The sequence below is a fragment of the Balaenoptera borealis genome (assembly GCF_965194805.1).
Source record: "Balaenoptera borealis genome assembly, chromosome: 1".
Classification (NCBI taxonomy): domain Eukaryota; kingdom Metazoa; phylum Chordata; class Mammalia; order Artiodactyla; family Balaenopteridae; genus Balaenoptera; species Balaenoptera borealis.
The window spans coordinates 160323166-160347603 of NC_138860.1; the positions used below are offsets into that span (position 1 = coordinate 160323166).

Genomic DNA, 24438 nt, shown 5'->3' on the forward strand with positions numbered 1-24438 from the left:
CGGTGAGGCCCGGATATTTGTGGGTCTGTATATTTCAGCAAATTTTTTAGCCCCTGCAGGGGGTGAGATCTTCTAAGAGAGAAACTCCCTGGTGGGGTGAGGGGCATGGTTTCGACCGAGATTCCCAGGTGGGAGTCCCAGAGTGGGAATGCCGAACAGGCTGGCAGGGCTCACCGGGAGCAGAGGCAGGGCGGGGCACAGCTGAGCTGGTGTGAGTGGGCCTCTGGCTGCTTCCTTCCGTGGGACCTGCTGCCTCAGGGCAGGGCCCGGTCACATCCCAGAGGCCCAAGGATGGGGCAAGATCAGAGCATCATGGGCTTCAAGCCCACGGGGGTGCCCAGTGGATCCCAGTGCTGGTGGCGAGAGGTCAGAGAAGGAAAGGTTGGGACACTGCAGGAACCGGTTGGAACCTCCCGTGCCCACAGTGCCACAGGGCTGGGGACAGTGAGAGTGAGAGAGTGAGTGGCACCGAGGAGGGGATGTTTTCCAGCTCAGTGGGACTATTTCTGGCTCTGCTCCTGTTCCCGCAGTCACTGTGGAAACTGCACGTGCCCAGTTCAGTGTGGAAACATGACGAGTTTTTCAAGAGTGATGTACACTAAGCAGCCAGCCAGGAAGCTGCCGCCACTGCTGCTGGCAGGGTGAGAGTGTGTGTCTGCCCGCCCCGGCTCCCCACCCCACCCCCATCTCCTTCTCTCTCTGCCTGGGCTGCCTTTCTCCTGGAGCTGTATTTGGGGGAGGTGTGTTCTGTGCAGCGTGGTAGGTAGGCAGAAAAACGGCCTTCAGAAGACGTCCCCATCCTCATTCCTAGAACCTGTGAATACATTACATGGCAAAGAGGAATTAAGATTGCAGACGGAATTATGGTTGCTAATTAGCTGAATTTTTTTTTTTAATAAATTTATTTATTTATGGCTGTGTCGGGTGTTCGTTGCTGCGCGCGGGTTTTCTCTAGTTGCAGCGAGCGGGGGCTACTCTTCGTTGCGGTGCGTGGGCTTCTCATTGCGGTGGCTTCTCTTGTTGCGGGGCATGGGCTCCAGGCATGCGGGCTTCAGTAGTTGTGGCATGTGGGCTCAGTAGTTGTGGCTCGTGGGCTCTAGAGCACAGGCTCTAGAGTGGCAGTAGTTGTGGCACACGGGCTCAGTTGCTCCGCGGCATGTGGGATCTTCCCGGACCAGGGCTCGAACCCATGTCCCCTGCATTGGCAGGCAGATTCTTAACCGCTGTGTCACCGGGAAGTCCCTAGCTGACTTTTAAATAGGGAGATTATCCTGGATTGTCCACTTGAGCCCCGTGCAATCACAAAGGGCTTTAGATGTGGAAGGGGAAGGAGACTCATTGTCAGGGATGTGATGTGAGGGAGGCTCCACTGCCGTGGCTGTCTTTGAGGATGGAGGAGGGGGCCGTGAGCCCAGGAATGCAGGCAGCCCCAAGAAGCTGGAAATGGTGAGGGAATGGACTCTCCCTAGAACCTCCAGAAGAAACAGAGCCCTGCCAGCACCTTGATTATTGCCCAGTGACCCGTTTCAGACTTGTGACCTCCAGAACTGTAAGAGAACGCGTTTGCGTTGTTTTAAGCCACTGCGTTTGATGGTTGTATGTTACAGCAGCAGCAGCAGGCAGTGACCGGGGAGGCTGAGACTATCATGGGGAGAGGTCCGCAGAGAAGAAAGCTGCAGCCACGATCTTTTGTTTCCCTGAGGTCTGATCATTGCCTGTTGCCTCACTCTGGACACGGGTCCCCTCTGGCCAGCTTGCTCTCTGAGTGGGCAAGTGACTGTCCCCTCTGTTTCCTCCAGGCTTCCTGTCCTGTCCCCTCTAAGTGACTTCTCATTCCTCTGACACTTGGTGCCACTCCTGGGGCTTGTCACTCGGGGACCTTGCGTTGTCTGCTTTAGCCACCAGCACGCTGCTGCCCCTACTCCCACACCCCTCCCCCGCACCAGCCACTCGCTGGGCATTGCCAGAACCTAGGGGAGGAATTAGTGACTTCTGCCTGTTGAAGCCAGTTGTGCTCCCAACTGGTCGGAGCCACGCTCTGTGCTGTGTGCTGAAAGGGCCTGGACTTGAACACAGGGTGCCTGGGGTTCGGTCCTGGCTGTGGCACCCGGTAACTCCAGCCCTCGGCTGATCACGTCCCTCCTTCCTCATGGAGAGGCTGGAGGGAAACAGGATTGGTGTGAAAGCCTTTGACAACACTGCTGTCTGGGTGAGCGTGGCTGTCAGTGTTACTTTTCTCTCCCAGAGCTGAGTCCAGAAGTAATAGCTCCTCTTCCCACTGTGGCATATGTCACCACCCTGCCTGGAGCAGGGTGCCTTCTCCCTTTGCTTTAGACACTTCCCGCATGCCTAGACCTGGGGAAGCCTAGAGAAAATGTGGAGAACCAGGGCTGGGATGTGGGTGAGGCGAGTGAGGTGCCCAGGGTGCAAAATTTCAGGAGGTCCTCACCCTTAGCGTCACGCAAACGTGGTAGGGAAGTCTAACCCCACACTCCCTTAATAGACGAGGAAACTGAGGCCTAGAGAGTGGAATGCCTTGCTCCAGGGCACATGGGGGGCTGGCGGTAGAGCTGGGACCAGAACCCAGGTCTCTCCCCTTCAGCTCCAGGGCAGGTCCGCTCTTCTTCCAATTAAATGCATGAGTGAGAGGCTGAATGACTTTATTACTCCAGCATATATTTATGGAGTGCTTATTCTGTGTTAATAGTGTGCTAGGGGCTGGGCTTCAGTTTGGGAACAAGGCAAGCAGGGTCTGGTCCTCCCCTGAGAATTTATATTCTGTGAGGAAAGAATAAGTAATGAGGCAGTTAGTTCTTTAATTACAACGATGATGAATGCTATCCAGGGGTTGGAAGTCATGGGCTGTGAATGGTTGTGCAGGTTGTGCACTGCACAAGTGCATGTAGCAGTCCTACCGTGGGGCCTCCATTAAGGAGGTTACGGTATAATTTGGAAGACAGGACTAGTATATCCTTAAAGTACCAGTACAAAATCATGAGTACTGGTTTTAACCACCATCATTGTGTTTAAAACAACAGGCTGGAAGGAGGGCCCAGAATTGCAGCCCTTGTTCCTTCTTCTCCAGGTCTCTGGGCCCTCACCTCCTTTCCTTCCCTGTTTGATAGTCAGATCACATGCAGTCAGCCCTCACTGGGAGTCTCAGAGGAGGAGCCCTGCAGCCGGAAGGGCCTGGGAGACCAGGAGGAATGAGGCATTGCCCTCTCTTGGGGGGCAGAGCTCCTGTTGTCCTGGACAGGGTTCAAAGGCAAGGAGTTCTGTGATGGCAGAATAGGCTGGAATCTTCAGAAATAAAAGCTTCTCTGCCTGGACAAAGTCCAGCTCTCAGCATCACCTATTTTCTAGAATGGTGGGCCTGGAAGGAGTCTGGCTTCTAGGAATTAGGTGTCTCCCTGCCACCAGCGCACTGCATGGCTTTGCACCCCGTGCATCTCTGGATGTTTCCACAGGCATGGAGAAAGCGTGTGGAAAAGCATGGGGAGGTGGGTGTTGCTTTACTAAAGTATCTTGCCTGTCTGTCAGGCAAGGCCAGCTCCTGGGCAGCCATGGTGTGATGTCCTGGGGGCCAGCAGCACCCCTCCCACACACTAGTTGGGGGACTTTAACAAGCCCCTCACCTCCCTGAACCTCACTTTATCTGTAAGACAAGAGTGAGAAAGACCTATCTCACCCAACTGTTAAATTTGAAAAGAAGGTCCAATGTGTGCAAGGGCGTTTTAAGTCTCTGGTTTATGAGGACACAGAAATTGCCACCAAATGAGGGCATTCCTTCAAGAATCAAAAGGCCATCTAACTGAATAGGTAAAGAAGATGTGGCATATATATACAATGGAATATTACTCAGCCATAAAAAGAAACGAAATTGAGTTATTTGTAGTGAGGTGGATGGACCTAGAGTCTGTCATACAGAGTGAAGTAAGTCAGAAAGAGAAAAACAAATACCGTATGCTAATACATATATATGGAATCTAAAAGAAAAAAAAAAAAGGTTCTGAAGAACCTAGGGGCAGGACAGGAATAAAGACGCAGATGTAGAGAATGGACTTGAGGACACGGGGAAGGGGAAGGGTAAGCTGGGACGAAGTGAGAGAGTGGCGTGGACATATATACACTACCAAATGTAAAACAGATAGCTAGTGGGAAGCAGCTGCATAGCACAGGGAGATCAGCTCGGTGCTTTGTGATCACCTACAGGGGAGGGATAGGGAGGGTGGAAGGGAGATGCAAGAGGGAGGGGATATGGGGATATATGTGTATGTGTAGCTGATTCACTTTGTTATACAGCAGAAACTAACACAACATTATAAAGCAATTATACTCCAATAAAGATGTTTAAAAAAAAAAGAATGCATTGTAGAGTTGCAGTAAGTTGAAAACTTAATTATAAAGATTTAAATTATTCTTGAAAAAAAAAAAAAGGCCATCTAACATATTTCCTTAGTGAGAGGTCCATCCTGGCTTTCAGGAGGAGTAGAGAAAGACACGTGGTACTCTGTTTGTTTTTTTTAAAATAAGGAAGAATTATTCTGACTGGTAAATAAATCAACTCCTTGGCAAGGAGATAAAAGAGAAGGGGTCCTTAGAGATGGGCTTGTTCTAGTCTCTGGTTTGACAGAAGGGGAAACTGAGGGCTAGAGGAGAACATGATTTGTCTTCGGTCACATGGCTGGTTAATGGCAGAGCCGGGGTCCTGCCCACCTCCTGTGCCACCCCATACCCTGTCCCATATTCTGGGAATTTAGCTATTTAAAGAACAGTAGGTAGAGACAACCTGTCAGGGAAACAGGAGGGTGACCCCGATGAGAGTAAGAGGATAGGAAGGTGGGCACAGTCCGGACAGGGGGTGAGCAGGATGGGCAGGAGGGAGGCAACAGCATGGAAGGTCTTGGTTCCGAGTGGCCAGAGGCGGAACGCCCTTCAGATTCCCCTCCTCCTGGAACCGCCCGAAGCCTCAGCCCATCTCCGGGTTCCCAGGATGTACATCCGCCACAAAGGTAAGCCTCAGGCTGTTTGGGGTCCTAGGCTGCTGCACAAAGGGCGATGTTGGGGACCATGGACCTGCTGGTTTGGCAGAGTGACATGTTGCTTGTCCTGGAAAGTGAGTTCCTGAATGTGGTGATGTCAGGGGCAACACCCTGGAAGGCAGGCCAGTGGGGGTGTGTTTACTGGCTGTTACTCATCACTCATTCACTCCGCATGCCAAGCGCTGTGCTAACAAGCACCGGAGGTACACAGACGGTACACGTTGTTCTTTCCCCAAAGGTGCTCGCCGTCTGTGGGGAAGACAGACACACAGGAAGATAACTATCACAGTGTGGTGGGGTCGGTGTTGCAGCAGAGCTCTGGCTGGAGGGTCAGGAGCAAGAGAGAAGGGGGTTCCAGCCCGGTCCCTGGATGGTGGAGGGGCTGGGGGAGAAGGAGGAACTACCAGGGCCGAGCTTTCAAAGGATGGGTGGGAGTTCGCCTGGCAGAGAGGGGAGGGAGGATCTTCCTGAAGAAGGGTTTGGAACCTGGGAAGAAGGTGGCATGTCCAGGTATTAGGTAGCTGAAGAGCAAGGAGTAAGGAAGAGTGTCAGGTGATGGGTGAATCTGGAAGGTCACGGTGGCCATATGGGGAAGAGGCTCTGACACCCACTTAAGGAACCTGGATTTCTAAGGGCGGTCAGCAAGCACTGGAAGTGGTTATGGCGCACCGTGATACTTGCTTACTCTGAGATGCAGAAACATCGCCCTGCGTGGCGGGGAGAGTGGGCCCAGTGGCGGTGGGTGGACAGGAGTCCAGGGGCTTGAGAGACTCTTACGGAGCCGATTCACTGAGAACCTGGGGACACGTGGAACGTAGGGGGTGCAGGAAAGGGAGCAGTCAGCCACAGCTCCTGGACTTCTCAGGATGCCTCGGATGCTTTGCAAGGCCCCTATGCTGAGGTTCAGGGTTCCACCCTGGGCGGTGGGCTGCTTACCTGGGACAGCAGTGGAGCCAGGGCTGGGCTGGGGCTGTGAGCCCCTTGAGGTCCTCACTGACGCCCCATCTGCTGGTTCCCTCAAGGAGAGCTGAGAACATGTGGATGCTCTGGGGCTGTTGACTCATCTTCACCAACATACCTACACTTAGGGGTGGTCAACTGAGAGAACTCAGAGTTTATCCCCTCGTTCATTGTCGTGAATTATGCTCAAAGCTCTGTGAGTGAAACAGAGATGTGTCACACACATCCTAGTCCTGTCCTCAAAGGTCATGTGGTTTGTCTGTGATGCTGACAAACATTTGCATAAGTATTATGTTCCACATATACAGGGGAGAAAAGGGAAAGGCCACAATAAAGAGACCACGTGCTGTAAATGAGAGATCATTTCTGGCCAGAGAGGGGAGGGCATGGAGGGCTTCATGGAGGAGGTGGCATATGAGCTGGGCTCACCTGGGTGGATGTGGTTGGATTTGGCCACAGTGAAATGGAGAAGAGCATTCCAGACAGGCAAAAGTGCACAGAAGCAGGCCAACTGTGAGCATGGTAGTTTGGCAGGAGCAGGGGTTCTATAGGGGAGCATTGATGTCAGGGGCAGCCTGGCTATTAGTAGAGGAGATCTCAAGTGTAGACTTTACTCTCCAGGAAGAACCACTGAAGAATTTGGTACAGGGAGGGGCGTGGTGAGAGCTGAGTGTCAGTTTATCTGGCCTAGTGGAGAGGGTGACCTTTCAGACGCTGCTAGGTACTGGTCCAGAGGAGGGGATGACTACTGAGGTCTTCGCAAGGGTGATGGAAAAAGAGGCCTCTATCTATATTTATTGACGTTTATTGAGGCTTTAGGCCAGGCACTGTTCTAAGCACTTTATGTGGATGAACTGAGTCTCCCCAAGTCCAGCCATGCGGGTGCTACTGTTATTCCCATTTTACAAATTAGTTTACCGCAACCAGAGATGTTAGGTAAATAACCTGCCTAGGCAGGTCACACAGCTAGGAAGTGGAAGAGGCAGAGATTCGAACCCAGGGGCCTGTCCTCTTAACTTCCACCCTAGAAATGGCTTCCCAAGGGGACAGAGCAGATGAAAGGTGGCCCTGCCAAGGTTGGAACGGTTTCTCCCACCTGTCAGACCCCCCCGGAATGGTGGGGCTGTCTGGCTCTGAGGGCTGACCCTGGTGCTCTTCACCCCAATAAGCAGTGGGGGCCCCTCTGGGCCTGATTGGTTCACCGATTTGAAACAGCCTACATATAGGAGGTGACAATGTAAATAACTGATGCAATGGAAACTTTCTATGGAAAAAGGTACCCACTCAAACAGCTACAAAGTCCAAAAAAAGGAAGAACAGCAGAGCAGACCCAGAGGGCTCTGTAGCAAACAGTTTCCTTTGGCACAGCCTTTTCTGTCTGCCTGAGGCTCTGAGCTGGTGGGGGAGGAAGCCAGCAGCACTGGACAGGTGGCGATCTAGACCAGAAGCTTGGCTGGATCCCTGGAGGGCCCGGGGTCATCAGGCTTCCCCTCTTAGCTAAGGAGGTAGCCATGTGGGTGCAGAAAGCAATTCTTGCTCCAAACACACACCCTGGTTCTCAGTCTTCTCCGAAGGCCTTGATTGGGGCCCCTCCCCTCTGCGGACCAGTGGTTGAGGTTTTGCAGTCCCCAGTGTCTCCCAGGGCTTCAACCTGCTTTTTTTTTTTCCCCCGTGCCCTCCCTGTCAATAAGTTGCATCAGTCTTGTTATGGGATCTGAAATCTTCTTATTTTAGCACACAAAATCATTGTAAATATAAGTAAAGCTAAAAGGTCAGAAATAACCAAAAGAGGAAGAGGAGAAGGCCATTTTCTGGAAAGTTGACTCTGTATTATTTAATTCTTACACCGACCCGAGCTCTGCACTGTTGCTCCCATTTTAGAGATGAGAAGACTGAGACTTGAAGTGTTAAGTGACTTGCCTGAAGCCACACAGCAACAGAGACCAATGGTGCCTGGTTTTATCTAACACTAAAGCCTGGGGCTCTCCTTCTGCTGTGCAAGGCTGTCCACATCTCTGTTTCCTCAGCTGTCAGATGGTAGCATCAGTGTGACAATGAGATAATAGAAGGACAACACTGGCACATGGTAGGCACTCAACAAATGTGGGTTTCCTTCCCTACCCCTCCCTTATGCCTCTACAAACTGGGGAGATGTGATGAGCCTTCTTGTGGGGAAACAGCCCGAGTTTGGGGATCCTTGGGAGGAAGGGAGGTAACCACTGATTTTCTGGCCCGTCTTCCCTACTTGATCGAGAACACCCTGTGGCAGGGGCCAGCACTTCTTCACCTTTGCACCCTGGGGTCTAGCCCAGTGACAGGGAGTGTCTTGTCCAAGGTGGCTGGATGCAGCTGGACCTCAAAGGTGGACCAGTCCAATGGGCTGTTTATTGCACCTGGCTGCAGGAGATTTCCGGTGAGAGGGGGCCATCACTAGGTGTGGCCTGGTATGGCAGGAAACAACTCCTCTACCCTTCTACCCGTGGCAGCTGTCAGCACCTCAACCTCACGTGCAGGCCCTGGGGTTTCATCTGCACTTTCTCTTCCTGCCACTCTTTATTCTCTTAGACTCCTGGGCTGGGTGCCCTATATGTGCATTCAGGGCCTCCCTCCCCCCTTCCCTGCAGTGTCTTAAAACCATGGATGTTTCTCCTGCTAATCCCCATATAGAGTTTGTGAGACCAGATATTCTTGCCTATCACTAAATGGAATCCATTACCCTGCACTTGAAGTTCCTCTTTTTCTGTCCTCAATACAAATGGAAATATATCACCATCCCCTATTTTTAAAAACTCTGCTTTTACTGGAAAACATTTCCCAGGTCTTCTCAAAGTATGTCCTGTCCATATCAAAGGCTCTGAGCTCCACTGCCTCTCTGCTCATTTTTCTTGTTTGGGACACCTCACTCACTACTCCACGGGAGAGAGCAGCTTCTTGTCTGGAGAATGGGGCGAGGAACCAGGAAGGATCCAGAAGCAGCCCGTGAGCTGTCCAGTGCTTGTGGCAGTGTTCTCAGCCTGAAATGCAGAAACGTGAGGCAAAGGAGCGCATCCCAGGAAAGGGAGAGCCCGAAGCCTACCACAGGGAAGGAGGCGGGAAACCTTGCAGAGCCAACCCCAAAACGGGATCCAGAAAGAGGAGAAGTGGACAGAGGGAGGACGACTTGGATGGTCTCCCACTGTAACTGAAGAAGAGCACAGGCATTAATTGAGTGCCTTTTGTATGCTGGGTCCACACTACATCTCTCACACATTTTGTCTCATCCAGTCCTCACAACAAACCCAGGGAGGGGTGATGTTCTTCACTTTTTACTCATGAGGAAAGAGGCTCAGAGAGGTTAAGTAATTTAGCTGAGGTCGCACAGCTATTAATAGGTGAAACGAGGGTCTGAAACCAAGTTCCTGTGATATCAGGGCTGTCTCTCTGTGCTTTCCTGTGCTGCTTCCCTGGTGTTAGGTAAATGAGGCAGTAATTCTCCCCATTTCCCCTCCCAATTGCTAAGTAGCCCCACGTGATCCCCCGAGATTATCCCATGTGATTCTGCCATGTGAGTCCTGGTGTCTTGGATTTTTGTGTTTTCTTATTGGTTTACAGACCACCGTAACAGAAATAAAAATAAAAATGAGAAAGATCCGTCCCACAATTCCCTGCCCCAAGCAGATCAGACTCAGCTTATCCGTGTACCAACCCCATCTGCAGCTGTCCCATTCACAGTGGAGGGACAGTCTGTGTGTCAGGAGGGCAGTCGTGGCCTCAGAGCGGGCCTTGTCTACTTTCTCTGGGATCAGGGTGTGAGGCCCCTTGCTGGAAACCCAAGCCCCCAGGCTCCCCTGCCAGCCCTTAGAAAGCCACTGTGTTGTGACCCAGTGAGGCTGGCCCCTGCAGGCATCCGGGGTTTTTCTTTAACCCTTCATCAGCTGAACTTCCCCTGCAGTGATGCCACCCCAGTGCCCAGGCCGGATGTGAGGCGCCCTCCACCTGCCAGCAGAGGCCGTGCTGTGATGCTTTGGTTCCACAAGGAGGGTGGGGAGGGGAGAGGACGGGCCTCCCTCCTTGTGGTTTTGGGTGGGGCCTGCAGAGGAGCTGGCCCTGGTCCTTCCTGCCCTGGGTAGATGCCACCTTGCAGATGGGCCCCTCTTGCCCTAGTGGGCCTTCCATGTTCAGCTGCTTTCTAAACACAAGACAGTTTTATATCATTTTAAAATTGAAATTTTTAAATTCTAAAAGTGATACATGCTTATTGTAAAAAAAAAAAAGAAGAAGAAGAACAGTATAGAAATGTATAAAGAAGAAAATGCACGCTCTGAACCCCACTCACTGCACAGTCCCACCCCTAGGATGTGCTGACTACCTAATCCTGCAGGTCCTTTGTGGCATTAAAAGCTACACAGATATGTGTGTGTCTGTGATGTTGCTTTTCCCCTTTTCTCACGCCGTCCCATTGAGGGGAAGTGTGTGTAGCAGCTAAGTGTGTAGGCTCCGGAGTCAGACAGGAACCAAGGTTCACCACCTGTCAGGTCTCTTAGCCTCACTAAGTCTCATGTGGAAAATGGGACCAGCAATAGTGCCTTCCGTCGAGCAGGCTGTGAAAAGTAAGGGAGGTCACTGTGAGAAGTGTTGAACCCAATATTCAACACATAGATAAAGTCACAACAAATCTCTATTATTGGTAGAAGTATATATTTATTTCTAATTAAGAAAAGTTGTTGTCCCATTATTATACCATTGGGTGGATTTATCATCATTTACTTATTAGGCCAATTCCCTGCTGATGGGTATTAAGGTTGTTTCCATATTCACTGTTAAAAATAATGCTGCAGCCATTGTGTGTGTGTGCATTTGTGCGTATGTTGTGTAAGATGTGTGTGTATTTGTGTGTGTGCACTTTTGAAGCTGCTGGTTCAACATAAATTTTGGTCAGTCCTTCTCTCCAACACTGGATGGTAGCAGTCATTTTTGTCTTTGCCAGTCAAATCGGGGAAAAGGTGATATTGACTTTTAACATATATCCTTTAATTATTAATGAGACCAAGCATCTTTGCATCTTTATTACACATTGTAATTTCTTGAGTAATGATCTGTTTATTTCCTCTCTCCATTTCATTAGCTGTGCATCTTTCCTTATTGTTTTGTGGGTGCTTTTTATGTATTATAGATATTGACCCTGTTTTATATACGTTGCAGATATTCATATCTAGTCTGTCATTTGCTTTGTAACTGTTAATGGGGTCTTTTGTTGTATGTAGTGCTTAATGTTTTTATGTAGTCTATTTTATTAATCTTCTTCTTTAAGAGCACTGAGATCTACTTCAGGCTTTGAACGTTATTTTCCAACACTAAATTATGTAAATATTCTAACAGTTTTGGTGTTTTCATGGATTTGCTTATATGTTTTGTTTATACCTTTAATTCAAATAAATTTTTTTGTAAGTGTGGTACATGTACTCTATTTAAAATAGAATTCTACACCCTCCCTCACTCTGTATCCCATTTTATTGTCATGCCATTTATTTTACCTGCATGTTTGTTTCCTGCTCATCTCCCCTGGCTAGACCCTCAGCTCTACAAAGGCAGGGACCCTTTCTGTTTTGTTCATTGCTGCATATCCAGTGCCCAGAATAGTGCCTAACATATAGTAGGCACTTAGTAAATATTTCTCAAATGAATATACAACCAGCCAGTTGTCACAGCTCTCTTTAAGTAATCCATTCTTTCTCACTAATTTGGAATTCTATCTTTGGTAGCCTTTTCTGTTTCTTCTTTTGTTATTGATCTATTCAGATTTTCTCCCTCTTCTTTAGTTTTACAATTTATGATTTTCTAGAAAATCATCAATTTTCAAATCCACTGACATTAAATTATGTATCACATTCTCTTAAATTTAAAACAGTGTTAATATACATGATTACAATGCCTTTCTTAATGCTTATTTGTGATTTTGCTATTCACTGCTAGTCAGATTACCCAGTGGTTTGTCCGTGTTGTTTGTCTCAGAGAACTAATTTCTTTTGTTGCGGTTGCTGTACTTTTCTCATTCATTCATTTTTGTTTTCAACTTTATTCATTTCTTCCTTCTAGATTATTCTGGTTTATTTTATTCTTTTTCAGCTTCTTAGGTTAGATGCTTATTAATTCATTTAGTTTCAATCTTTCTTCTTTTATCATAAAAGCATTTACGGTTTGTATTTTCCTCTAAATGCAGCTTTGGTTATATTCCACGGGTTTTTTAAGTAGGTTTCTCAATGTTGTACATTTATAAATATTCTACAGTTTCAGTTTTGCTGTCCTCTTTGACTCAAGTTTATTAAGAAAAACATTTTTAAATTGTCCTGTGCAGAGTTTTTTTTGGGGGGGGAGGGTTTGTTTGTTTCTTTCTTTGCTACTTGTTAGTTTCCAATTCTACTGTATTGAGAACTGAGCCTGTGATATCCATGTTGGAATTTGAGATTTTCTTGTTGTCTACTACAAAGACATTTGAGATAAAGGTGTTTTGTTTCTTGAGTATATATGAAGTTAAGCTTACTATCTTCAAATCCTCTATATTTTTCTTATATAAGGTTACATGTACCATCAAATTTTGAGTAATGAGCTCAAGATCTCAAGATGTTTCCTGGGTTTTTGGTTTGTTTTGCCTTCTCCTTGTGGTCCTAAAAATGTGTTATTTCGTATACTTTATGGTTCTGTTGTACAGGGTGACGGTAAAGGTTCATGATTTTTGTGTCTTCTTGGAGAAACAAGACTCATTAGCAGTATAAAATGCCCCATTTATTCTAACAGTTTTGCATTTTGACTGATATTAATATTGACTTTCTTGCATTCTTTTTGTTACCATTTTGTCTATTGATGTCCCTTTGCCATTTCTTTGATTTCAACCTTTATCAATTTGTGTGTTACTTCCAAACGGCATATGGCTGGATTTTTTTCCCCCAATCTAATCTGTCCTAGAGTAATTTCATTTATTCACATTCTTGTATTTATGATATGTTTGGTCTTACTTTCATCATCTTACTTTATGTCTTTTGTTTGTTATACTTTTTCCTTTCTTGTTTTCTTTTCCCTTTCCTAACTCTTGCTGAATAATTGAATTTCTTTGCTCCCCCCAACGGTTTTTAAATGTCTGTATCTTATTTTTCTTCAGAAATGGTTACCCTTAAATAAAAAATAAAACCCATACTTCTCTGTCAATGTCAAGAACTAAATGGTATCTAATTTCCAACAAGATGAGACCATTATTATTAACATTTGTTTAGATTTGACTGTGCGTTTTTCTACTCTTAGTGTTCATCATTGTTTCCTGTGTATCCTGTCTTGACCTTTCTTGAATTACTTATTCTGATACAGTTTTTATTTTGTTGGAGTAATTCCTGGAGTAATTTTTTTTTAAGAAAAGATAAGTGGGTGGCGTACTATTTTTAGTGCTTCTCTGTTTGGCTTTGAGACTTGGCTGAGTAAGGGATCTTAGGGCTTTAACCGTTTTTCCTCAGAGCTCTGTAGTCTTGGCTCTGTTGCCCTCTAGCAGTTAATGATGCAGATGTCAAGTGCAAAGTCAATTTGATTCTCAAAATGTGTATAGAGACTGTCAGAGAGGAAGCTGAGTTTATTGCTCACTGGGTAAGGGGGAACTTCACCTCCATGGAGCCTTGGCGTATCTGGAGGGGCGAGGCAAGGTCAGGATTTGTTGAGGATTGGAAGTCTCTAAAATGGGTATGTCAGCATGGGGCTTGACTAGGATTGTGTAAGAAATACAGTACAGCAGTTGCGGACCGGTAGAAACAGTGAGGAGGAATTTTGAGGCAAGGCAGGGGATTCAAAGAGCTTACGGAGCCTTCAGCACGTTTCAGTAATGAACAGTCAAGCCATTTGCCAGGGCTAGAGTCTCGTGAAAGCACTAAGTAATACTCATGAAGACAGTAAGGTGTGTGGGCAGGTGGTTTCTGTCCCCCGCCCCCCCCCCCAACTTTGGTCTCTCTGGCAACCTGAAGGATTCACTCATTATCCTTGGATTTCAGGAATTCCATCCCTCCTGCCCTGCCCCAGCTCTGCTGCCTCTGTGTGAGTTTCCTGGGTGTTTGGCAGCTGGGCCTTTCCCTTGCCCATGTTGGGTGAGGCTGGCTGAGCTCTGATTAGACTCTCTGTGCCTCCCACTTGTCTGCTTTTCCTCAGACTTGCTGGCCAGCTGGTGCTACTATGGATCTGTTCTTACTTGTACATTTCTCTTTTCATTTCAGTGGTGTCTGGGGGAGAAGACGTAGACAGATGGGCCCAGTTTGCCATATAGAACCTCAAGTGTGTGTGACATTCCTGGTGACCCCAATGCAGGTGTGTCCGCCGGGCTCTCCCACCTGCCACCAGAGGCCAGAGTGGCATTTAGGTTACACTGAATGAAAGAGAGGAGAGCCGTGGCTCCCTCCTCCCACCTCATCCCATCTTCTCCTCTGACCACACCCCTGGGCCTGACCACATTACCTCACTGATTAAAACGGTTTGGTGACCTCACTCCCCTACAAGATCAAGTCCAGACTATCTCATATACCAAATTCTTTTTTTTTAATACTTTTTAAAATAGATTTATTTATTTTTATTTATTTATTTTTGGCTGTATTGGGTCTTCATTGCTGCGCACGGGCTTTCTCTAGTTGCGGCGAGCGGGGGCTACTCTTCATTGTGGTGCGCGGGCTTCTCATTGCGGTGGCTTCTCTTGTTGCGGAGCACGGGCTCTAGGCGCGCGGGCTTCAGTAGTTGTGGCACGCAGGCTCAGTAGTTGTGGCACACGAGCTTAGTTGCTCTGCAGCATGTGGGATCTTCCCGGACCAGGGCTCGAACCCGTGTCCCCTGCATTGGCAGGCAGATTCTTCACCACTACGCCACCAGGGAAGCCCTATACCAAGTTCTTTCCCTGCCCAACTCTTCCCTCATGAGCTATCACTGCCTGTTACCTCCAGCCATATGGACCACGTGCAATTTCTCGAACCTTCAGTCAGTTTGGGATCTCCTGTCTATTTACACTGCTTCCTTTGTTTGAGATGCCTTCTCTCTTTCTCACACATTCAGACACCATCAGAATTGACTGCTCTTTTCTTTACGCCTTCACCATGTAGCAGCTTAGAACCAGCGATGCTGTAATGCATTCCTTTGATTTCTTGCCCCTCACCCATCCCCACCCCAAATGTGATCCCCTTGAAGGGAGGGAATAAATCTTTGCTGTCTTTTATCTCCAGGACTTACTACCCAGCCTGGCCCCAAGTAGGCACTGAATGCACATCTGTTAAATGAATGAACGGCCGAATTAGGTTCTAAAGAGATTTGTTCTGTGCTGTGTGTGACACACCATGCCTGGCTCTAGGGGTGGGGGGATGAGTCAGACCAACCTGCCCCAGGCGTAGGCTGTCTACCGAGGCTTTAAGACTCCTGGAGTCTCTGTGCACAGGGGGTGCTGTTACTTACCCTAAGAGGCCAGCAGATGTGCTCTGGGCATTCTGGGGAAGCAGGACTTAAGTCCAGTTTGGCAGGAGCTGGGTGAGCCTTCTGAGGAAGGATGGGTAGGATTTGGCCAGGCAGACATGGTTATGGGGCGAGGGGAGTAGCATGTGAGCAAAGGCTCAGAGGTGGGAAATTGTGGACTGTGTTTATAGAATAACATGTTCTGGGACATTGGTGTTTCTATATGCAGAGGGATAGAGCCAGATGTTTTTATTAATAATTTGAGATCTGTTGGAGGGCATGAGGTCAGATCTGGAGATGATGGAAAAACATGGAGTGGTGAAAAGTTTGGGTGCCTTGGACAACAGAATTGGGAAATCATAGACAGGAGCCACAGAGCAAGTTCAACCATTCCGCTGTGTGGTGGTGCGATGCTGCCCTGGGGTGTGGGACGGGGCTGGCTGGATTTGAGAGCAGCAGGTATAGCAGGGAGGGGACAGCAGAGGGGCTTTGGTTAGCTGTGCATTTGTAGGAATCAGCAGTAGGATGTAGTTGCCAAAACATTAACTATTCCAAGGCTGTGTCAATATAAAGCATGGTGCCCAAGAGAAGGAAGGTGACAGTGCCCCAGGCGTGCATGCAGGTTACCCCAGACCTAGATCACTAGATGCACTGGAATAGTATCCATAGTATGACATGGGCTGAACCACGTGCCAGGCATGGGTCTAGGCCCTTTACATGTACTGAATCGTTAAAACCCTGGGAGGTACTTGCCATTCTTAGCCCCTCTCATCAGGCAAGCAAGGCTCAGCAACTTTCCAAAGCAGAGGTAATGAGGAGAAGGCCCAGGCTGGAACCCAGGTACCCCGGCCCTAGGTGCCCTGTTCTCAGCCATCACTCCACACCACCTCCAGCAGACATACCAGAGTACAGCTCAAGGCAGCAGCGTGGATGTGACACGCCGTGCTAGAATCAACTAGAACAGCTCAGGCTTTCTAGATCATGAAACATGTTCCTCTGTATTTTCTTGTTTGATTCTTACCACAGCCTGGTAAGTTGATTATTAAAAACTGGCGCAGTAAACGTTGTTGCCTCCCTTGGCCCTGAATGCTCTGTTTTGTCTGATGGTTTGGGGAATACAATGCGCATTTATGTCTATTATTGCGTTTAATTCTCACCCAGGCCCCAATAGGGGTCACTTTTGCAGGTTGTCTGGGTTTCTCTCTTGCCGTGTAAGAAATTACTCCCAACACCGTGGCTTGAAACAACCCTCCTTTGTTAACTCGCAGTCCTATAGGTCTGAAGTCGGGCACGGGGTGGCTGGGTTCTCTGCTCAGGGCTGAAATCAAGGTATCCGTAGGCTGAGTTCTCATCTGGAGGCTCAGGGGGAAATGCCGCTTTTCCAGGCTCATTCAGTTGCTGGAATCCAGGGCCTAGGGGGTTGCAGGGAGTCAGCAGGAGGTTGCTCTCAGCTCAGCTCCAAGAGGCTGCCCTCAGGTCCTTTCCACACGGCCCCCTCCACCTGCAAGTCAGCAAGTGCATGTCCAATCCTCCCCTTGATTCTAAGCCCTATGACTTCCTCTTCTGTGACCAACCAGAGAGAACTCTGCTTTTAAAAGACTTTCTCAATTAGGTCAAGCCAGGGAATAATCTCCCTATTTTAAGGTCAAGTGCGCCCTATAAGAGAACCTAATTGTGAGAGTAAAATCCATTATATTCACAGGCCTAAGGATCACGCGTGATGCATACACCAGGGGGTACAGGAAACCTAAGGGCCGTCTTAGAATTCTGCCTACTTACTGGTGAAGAAATAGCAGCTTATAGAAGTTAGGTGCCAGGTACAAGGTAGAATATGGTAGGTGCCAGGGCCGCCACGCCACACCGTCTCCCCAGGGACCATGGAGCTCTGGCCTGGAACCAAGACAAGCGGCCTGGGGCGGAGTTGGGGCCTGGGCTTCTGGGACCAGGCAGACACTGTTCTATGTCTAAAGAAGTTGACCAGACAAACTCTTTGACCATGTTTTTCGACCGTCCCCTGCAGGATTCGGGGTACGAACCCGGCAGCCTCAAACTAGTTCATGGAGGAGCCTCAAGCGACACTGGCCAGGAGAGCCCTCCCTTCCAGAGGGGAGAGCAGAGCGTGAGAGGAGGCAGCTGCTGCAGGAGTGGACATGAATGCTGGTTTTCAGAGAGAACAGCGTTTTAGTTTTGGTCATCGAAAGTGGTGCCTTCAGCACAGGTAGGAAACGGGCGGTCGATGAATATGCTTGCTGGGGGCTCCATGTGGTCTTTCTTGCCTGAGCTTGCTAGAGTCCTTCCTCTTTAAAATGGATGGTGATGGTGAAGATGATGGTGGTGATGATTGCCTTCCTTGAGCCTCTGTGAAAGTTGGACATCCTCGGGACTTCCTTGGTCAGGAGTAGAAACCTTGAGGGCCAACACTCTTTCACTGCCCCACACTGTCTCCCCCAAAATGCAGTCCTGTCTCCCCAGTCCCTCAGTTTCCATTCTGTCCTTGGCAACAACACCGCTTAAGGAACCACGGCCTCCCTACATGCCAACCCCACCATGCCGTCCTGCTGGCCAGCTCCACCCACTTCTCTGTGCCCCACCTCTGCCTCCCAGGATGGCTCTTGCCTAAAGAGGCCCTGCCACCCCCTCCCTAGTTAGAACATCACAGTGGGTACTGAAGACAGAGCAACATCTTTCAGGGCCCTCCCAGATATGAAGAAATGAAAGGATGTTGGGTGCTCAGCCCAGGCTGCATATTAGAATCACCTGGAGTTTTTAAAAATTCCAATAGCAGGGCCCCATCTCCAGAGAGACTGCCTGAACGGCCCTGGGAGAGGGCCCCAGCATGGCTATATATATGCTTATTTAATTTGTTTTTAGCTCTTTTATTTAATTTGTTTTTAGCTCTTCAGGTATGAGTTGTGGTTTCAGGTTAGAAGTTCAGGCTGTGATTCAGGTTAGGTGTGTGGTGTTAGAAGCTCTTTGGGTTGGGAATATGTCTTTGGATGTTTCATCTGGCCGTGGAGTGCATCAGAATCACCCAGGGAGAAGGAGAGGGGTGGGGGGAGAGTACCTCTGTTAAAAAAAAAATAGACTCCTTGGCCCACCCAGGCATGTTCTCTGAATCAGGATCTCAGGAGGTGGGGACACAGGCATCTCTATTTTTATTCTGATGCAGCCAAGGTTTGGGTGCTCTGGGGCCTCTGGAGATGCTTGTCCTGTGTTTGGGTCTGTGGGCTCTGCTGTGAGTCCCAGTGGGTGCTTCCCAGCCTGGTGTGCCGTGAGCAGTGCCCATTCCCTTCGTCCAAGCAGAAGTGTTCTCACTTACAGAGAGGAGGACAGGGACCCAGGCAGCCTTCAGAGACAGCATCTCTGTAGCTGTCTGAACTGCCCGGTTGCTGGGCCTGGGCCTCTGCCCACAGCTCTGCCGTACCACGTGGACCCCCTAGACCCAGGCCATGATCAGGGTTCTCCAGAGGAGGTGGAGGAATCATCCCCTGGACTCTGATGAAGAATGACTGGGCATCTGAGCCTCAGTTTGAGGGCATGTTTGATGTGGTACCTAATAGTGGAGGCTCTGGATCTTCCCAAGTTCAAATTCCAGTTCCAGCCTTTACTACTTCGGGAGGCAGATTGCTTAGACTCTCTGCCTCGTCTTTCTTGCTTGGAAAATGGGAGAGTCATGGCTCTTGCCTTACAGGGCTGCTGGCGAGATACAGGTGAGGCCCTGGGATGTTGCCAGACACCTAGCAAGGGCTCCCCAACATGAGCAGCCCTCTGACTCATGCAGGCAGGTCGACCGCCACTCCGCCCTCCTCACTGCAGCACTGTGACAGGTCTGCCATACTCTGCCATCTGGTCCCGGTGCATGAGTTCCTAAGAGAGAGTCAGGGTGAAGTTAAGGGCCAATGCTGCACATGGGGCCTGGCGCTTTGCAGACAGGACTGAGTCCTGCAGAAACCACAGTGAGGCTGGTTCTATTGCCTCTTTTGTACAGGAAACTGAGAACAGAGAGGTGCAGTAATTTAAAGACAGTCACACAGCTAGTAAGGAGCAGAACCTCTGGCTACAAAAGACCCAGTACTTTCTTCTCCACTAAGATGCTTCCAAAAGAAAGGCAGTAACAGCTTCAAGGAGGACTTCTCCCCCAAGAGTATCTACCTTTTAATAGAAGTCAGTAGCACCATAATACAAACGAATGGGTCCCCCTTCCTCGGCCTCCTGGGATACCTCATTGTACCTCGATTTAGCATTTGTCTCCTTGTGCACGTATCACAGTTAGCTGTACATGGTCTCCTCCACTAGCAGTCTCAGGGCAGGGTCTGAATTTATTCAGCTAGGTGTGCAGTAGACACTTGAACTATGCTGGAAGTAGAAACTTCTGAGGGTTGCAAGCAGAGAAATGGGGACACTGTCATGGGAAATACAGATGGGGGAATCCTCCCCAGACCTGGCACTTGTCCTTCCCTACTTCACTCTCAAACTCTCTTTTTTGTCCACGGGGGCCCTGGCAGCTGCATGGAAGCATCTGTAGGGGATGGGACCGGCCCAGAGGGAAAATGAGCTGTCAGTTCCAGTGAGCAATCTGGTCCCCACCCCGTCCCGTGCTCCCTCTGGGGAATACAAGCATACGTGATTAATGGGGTGCTGACTCAGTGCTTCTGGAGTGTCCAGGCACTCAGGGCCCACTGCTGGCACAGCTTCCCCCAGCCACCAGCGGGGAGGCTGGAATATATGGCATCTGAACGAGGTGGAGGGCTCAGGCCCAGGCAGGCAGGCAGGGGTGCCAGGTAGGAGCTGGCCGCGTGCCGGTCTTCGGTGGCCTGGCAGAATCCCCCATGCCAGCAGGGCCCGTTAATACCATTTGAGGCTTGGGAACGGGTATGTTGGAATTATTTGAGGGCAAGGAGTTGTGGAGTCATGGCCCTTCGCCTTTAGTACAGGCCTGGACTGGGGCTCTCTCCAGAGTAAAGGTAATTTTTGAATAAGCGATTGGAGGATGAATCTAATTTGAAGACGGGTGTGAAAGCATTTTCTTAGCAGCAAAGCTTTCTGCTAGTAGTTTTCAAACTTTTATAGTTTTAGAAACCATTTTAAAAAGTCAAATCCTGCATGGAATGCGAAGTTAAAGTGGTAGTTTATTGACACATATTTATTTTCTAAGTTTAAAATGTTAACATCTATTTATTATGAGAATCCATTAACAGAGCAATGACTCAGCTTTGATGCATAAAAACATTGAACGCTCAGGGTCTAGATCAAGTGTCAGCAAACTACAGCCCGTGGGCCTAACCCAGGCTACCGCCTGATTTTTGTAAATGAAATTTTATTGGAACGCCGCTATGCCATTCGTTTAAACGTTATTTATGGCCGCTTTCCCACTCTAATGGCAGAGTTGAGTAGTTGTGACAGAGACTGTCTGTCTCACAAAGCCAAAAATATTTACTGTTTGGCCCTGTATAGAAGAAGTTTGCTGATCTCTGTTCTAGATGATCATTGTATCGGAATATCAGCTGTAACATCCAGGATTGCTTCGTCATTTTTGTTTTGTTTGGCTTGGTTGCACGATATTAAGAAAATTCTAAATAAGACAATGTGAATTGGTAACAGATTTCTCATAGCTGATCTTGCAGCCCAGGATGGTCTTCAGTTCAATGTTATGTAGACATTTAAGGAGGAGGAGAAGGGAATTCTGGTTTGCATCACTAACAGTGTCAAACAGTTTCTTGGATTCCTTCTTATTACAGCACTCAGGAAGCACACAACCATTTATGACATCTTCATGATAATCCATGTAATCCATTCTCATATCACTGAAAGCTTTAGCATGTACTTGTTTGTGTGGTTTTACAGAAGTGTGTATAGTCCTGAATTTTAAAAACAACAACATAAAGATGCCCAGTTAGGGCTTCCCTGGTGGTGCAGTGGTTGAGAATCTGCCTGCCAATGTGGGGGACACGGGTTCGAGCCCTGGTCTGGGAAGATCCCACATGCCGCGGAGCAACTAGGCCCGTGAGCCACAATTACTGAGCCTGTGCGTCTGGAGCCTGTGCTCTGCAACAAGAGAGGCCGCGATAATGAGAGGCCCGCGCACTGTGATGAAGAGTGGCCCCCACTTTCCGCAACTAGAGAAAGCCCTCGCACAGAAATGAAGACCCAACACAGCCATAAATAAATAAATAAATAAATAAATAAATAAATAAATAAATAAATAAACGCAAAGTTTAAAAAAAAAAAAAGATGCCCAGTTAGAAGCTCTAGTCTTTCTAGTTGAAGACACATCTCAATACTGAAGTTCAAGATCCACCCCGGCCTTAGTCCGAGGTCTGTACAAACCACGTTCAGCTGGCCGCCCCCGTTGGCTCGACTCCGTGTTACAGTGTGCCGTAGAACATGTTTGGAAGTTCAGGTCCGTTTTCCATAACAGTTTTAATAGGAGTCAAACTATATTTTTAGAATAAAATTCTCACACATTTGAAGAACCTCTGAAACACCTCTGCAGAACACAGTTTGAAAACCGCCCCTTCAGCAAATATTAGTGTTTCTCGTTTCTGTGCTGAAGGATAACGGAGGAGCCAAGGATGCTGAGTCGGGGTTGGGAGGCAGAGGAGTAGGTAGTGAAAGACGGTGGAGGAGAGCAGTGAGGGGATGCTGTCCATGGTGGAGAGGGTCACGGGGCAGGGAGCGGGGGGTGGTCAGTAGTGGGAAAAGTACTTGGGAAACACAGAGAAGCCCCAGGAGCTCCTGCCAAAGCTGGAGGTGTCTCCTAACAGTTGTTGGTGACTTAAACACAGCTCTCCGGAGCTGCTCTAATAACTTCCAGCCATGGGCTTGGGAGAAGAGGTCCAGAAGATTAAAATATGCTCAAAGACATGGTGGGGGAGAGTGTGGAAGGCTCTTACAAATCGCTTCTAATCATCATGCCAAGGACCTCTGAGGCCACTCAGCAGATCCAGGCAGGGGAGGGGGGCAGGGGAGAGGGAAAGGGATGGCAGAGGGGTCCTCTGGGTCAGCATGCCAAGCTGGTTTATGCAGGAGGAGGACACGTGAGCGTGTGCAATGCTTGTGAGTGACCTGGATGGGGACAGATGTCAAGGCCCCGAGGAGGTGGTGACTGGTGTTGGGCAGTGGCTTTGGGCATTCGAGGCAAAGCCCACATAGCCAGGAGTAAAACCCAGGAGTCCCGGCTCCCAGGCCCCCTGCCTTCCCCTCGGAGGGTGCAAGGAAGGGAGGGGCAGGCTGGTGGCTTCGGGAGGCTGTGGGCTGGAGAGGGCCTCTCGGGGATAAAAAAGCACAAGTTCTTTCTGAGGTTTTGCTGCTCACCCCATAGAAAAAGAACATTGTTAGATTTTAAAAGGGTGACCTCATTTTTTTCTTATTTACATAGCCCTGTTTGTTTATATAGCCCTTTAGAAATAGCAAACGCGTGCTAAGCTTAGTACTCCCCCCACCACCAGCGGCAGAGCCACTGTGCGGGGAGAAACACCTTTTCATCTAAGAGAGGGCAGCCTTGTTTCCGAGGACAGATGGGAGCAAAACGGGACAGGTAGGAAGTTTCGTGGTTTTTCGTGTCGCTTTTCCAAAATAGCCACATGCCTGCCTCCCACTTCCTGCCTGGCTCGACTCAGGGTAGATTTTCTCCTGCAGAGGACTTGTGTTCTGTGAATTCTCAGAGATGGCTTGAAGGGATCCATCAACAAGCAAACAGCCTCGACCCCGGAGACCTTGAGCTTGGCACTTTGCGTCCCGCCTCTGCTGCTTACCAGCTGTGTGACCTTGGGCAAGCTGCTTCACCTCTCTGTGCCTCATCTGTAAAATGGGGATAACAACACTCCCTGCGGTGGCTGTGCAGATTAAATGAGGGAGTATGTGTGAAGGGCTTAGCCCAAGGCGGTCACACAGCAACTCTTTTTTTTTTTTTTTTAATTTATTTATTTATTTAATTTACTTTTGGCTGTGTTGGGTCTTCGCTTCTGTGCGAGGGCTTTCTCTAGTTGCAGCAAGCGGGGGCCACTCTTCATTGCAGTGCGCGGGCCTCTCACTATCGCAGCCTCTCTTGTTGCGGAGCACAGGCTCCAAACGCGCAGGCTCAGTAGTTGTGGCTGACGGGCCCAGTTGCTCCGCGGCATGTGGGATCTTCCCAGACTAGGGCTCGAACCTGTGTCCCGTGCATTGGCAGGCAGATTCTTAACCACTGCGCCACCAGGGAAGTCCCCCACACAGCAACTCTTAATGAATCTCTTAATCCACAACAGCAATTGTGATATCCATCCCCCGCCTGGACAGTTAGTTATGGCAGCCTCCCAGCCACCTTCCCTTCCTGCCGGCTTGTCTGCTCCAGCCCATCCCTATGTTGGCCCAAAATAATAGATAAAGCTCCAATCTGACCGTACTATCTCTTCCTTAAAATCCACCCAGAGCTTTCAAAGCCCGTGGCCAGGATCCGCGAAACTTTCTTTCGAAATGGCCAGGTGTAAATCTTTTAAGCTTTGCCAGCCGTACAGTCTCTTGCAGCTACTCACCTCCATTGTTGCTACGTGAAAGCGGCCGTGGACAGTGTGTAGAAGACCTGGCGTGCCTGTATTCCAGTAAAACTTCATGAACAAAAACAGGCAGCGGGCTGGATTTGCCAACCTCTGACCTACGAGTCGGGTCCAACTCCTTAGCTCAGCATTCTTAGTCCAGCCGTTCCCGTCATCTCCATCCTTCTTCCTCCTCCTCCCTGGCTCCTGTGGAACTCCTCACACTTCAATCCTTTGCGCATTCTCTCTGGACTTTCCTCCTCTGCCTCCTGTGTGCCCCTCCCCTGTGGCATTAGGAAACTTTGCTCTGGGATTCCGTGGTCCCCTATCTTTACTTCTACTCTGTCGTTACTGTTAGAGAGCACCCCCAGGCAGGAATTCTACCATTCTCCTATGACACTGCAGTGCATGTGTTGGTCTTTGTAGATGCTCAGTAAGTGTTTGTGATCAAACACAAAGATCTGCGAGAAGACGGTTGCCCTCAG

At 48.9% G+C, this 24438-nt stretch overlaps 1 protein-coding gene across 9 annotated transcripts in view; it reads left to right on the top strand.

Moving 5' to 3' along the window:
* HIVEP3 (HIVEP zinc finger 3) overlaps positions 1–24438 on the top strand; it is a 515337-nt gene that overhangs the window by 399504 nt on the left and 91395 nt on the right. For 8 of the 9 annotated variants that reach the window (XM_082387505.1, XM_082387507.1, XM_082387502.1 and 5 more), the window contains one exon: positions 17461–17658. The gene's annotated coding sequence lies outside the window, so the exon portion shown is untranslated. Of the gene's footprint in view, positions 1–1128; positions 8089–17460; positions 17659–24438 lie in introns of those variants that run through there. The other variant, XM_082387509.1, reaches the window with a different exon arrangement.